Source organism: Eptatretus burgeri, unplaced genomic scaffold (genome assembly GCF_056783735.1).
Source record: "Eptatretus burgeri isolate ZD-2024b unplaced genomic scaffold, Ebu_testis_v1 Ebu_testis_scaffold_2032, whole genome shotgun sequence".
Taxonomy (NCBI): domain Eukaryota; kingdom Metazoa; phylum Chordata; class Myxini; order Myxiniformes; family Myxinidae; genus Eptatretus; species Eptatretus burgeri.
In genome coordinates, this window is record NW_028223980.1 from 1,292 (window position 1) to 3,000 (window position 1,709).

General features: G+C 44.9%; 1 long non-coding RNA gene across 1 annotated transcript; it reads left to right on the forward strand.

Annotated features, from left to right (window-relative positions):
- The first annotated feature begins 321 nt into the window (after window positions 1-321).
- LOC147006840 (uncharacterized) lies at window positions 322-1,484 on the forward strand. Its single transcript, XR_015054575.1, has 2 exons — window positions 322-449; window positions 669-1,484. It is a non-coding gene; the product is annotated as an uncharacterized LOC147006840 (long non-coding RNA).
- Window positions 1,485-1,709: the final 225 nt, after the last annotated feature.

The window sequence follows — 1,709 nt, forward strand, 5'->3', positions numbered from 1 at the left end:
GGACTGTACCAATTTGGTCTTCCATTTGGATTGATTGATTTTAATCTCATTCCAAATTAAATTGAATAATAATAAAAACTTCATGGGTCAGGGTCAGGTGTCCCATCAAAGCAGCACTGCTTGGTACCTGGATTGGTACCCGGCTTGGTACCCGGCTTGGTACCCGGTCATCAATGCCAGCAGTTATAAAATGGTAGTTCTGATTACATCTCTTATTAACTCCGTAACACACCATTGCACAAACACCACACAACACAATTCCTGGTGAGGGTGTGCAATCTCTGATTGATATTTTTCTTGTTTTCTTTTTGGTGTGGATTATGCAGCTTCTCACACCTGTCTGCCTCAAAATTTTGTTTGTGGTGGAGGTAAATGCTTACCTTCAGATTTTGTTTGTGATGGAAAGGTGCACTGCACTGACCGATCTGATGAAGATCCAGCAACCTGTCGTGAGTTCAAGTGCTGTTTTATATTCCAATACGGAGTTTAATTATCCCATATTTTTCGTTAAGCATATTAACATGACCGCTTTGTTGGTGCGATCTTTGAGCTCATCTGCCTGGTTTTTTGTTGGTTTTTCCCACCTTCATTGCAAAAACAAAACAGACCTGTGGTCTTGCTTCAATAGTTGTTATGGTGATTGATGCCTGACAATGCTCTTGTTTCAGACAATAAGACCTGCCCTCCTTCGGAGTTTGCATGTGGTGGTCCGGTGACAAGTCAATGTGTACCAAAGGCTTGGCTGTGCGATGGGGACGAAGATTGCAATAACGGAGCCGATGAGATTGATTGTGGTAAAGACGCTGTGCATTCATTGGTTTTGGTTATTTCTTCAGCTGATTCCCGGTGTACGTTTTCCATGGACTGTGAGGAGGTTTGGAAAACGTTTAGTTGGGGGGAGGGGAGGTTAATATGCCGGGAGTCCTTTTCCAGGTCGATGGTATGGCTTTGGGATGTAATATTTTAATGCTCTCTTGTGGTTTTATTTAGAACACGGCGGTTACAAAGAATACGTTTCTGTCTGGATGTGTTTTATCACGATTGGAATACCCTGCTATGCTGCCATTAATCCCCAAACACTTCCTTGACTTGCTTTTACACTGCCTTCCCTTCCCCTCATTCTGCCTTCCATTCCCCTAAGGTTGCCTTCTCTTCCCGTCACACTGCCTTCACGCTGCCTCCCCCTTCCATCAGGCGACCTTCCATCCCCTTCCCTTCCCTCCCCTCACAATGCCTTCTTTTCTCCTCATGCTATCCTCCTCCGAAACCCTCTCCACCACCAGACAACTCTCTGGGGGTCGAGGAGAGGAACAGGGGTCAAAGAATGTACGAATTGGACAAATGAAAGTTGTTTGTTTGTTTTTGTTTGTTTTTATCAGTCAGAGCTGCTGCTCGGGTCAATTCCACAAATCGTCTCTCAAGTTAACAAGAGATTTTCGAGGTTATCGTACGTGTGGAAATTGAATAAAGGCACAAACACTGGTGTGGATTTTTCCATGATTGAAGGAAAACATCGTTCCTTCCGTTCCCCTTCCCTCACACTTAACTGCTCCAACCCCCCCTCCCCCCACTCCCCCCTCTCCTCACGGACGTCTCTGAACGGTGTCCTGGCGTTGTTAATGTTTTGTGTAACCCGTTTGAATATGATGTTTTAATGTTGCCAATTTCACTCAATCCTGCACTGATGTCGGCATTCGAGGATCATACCC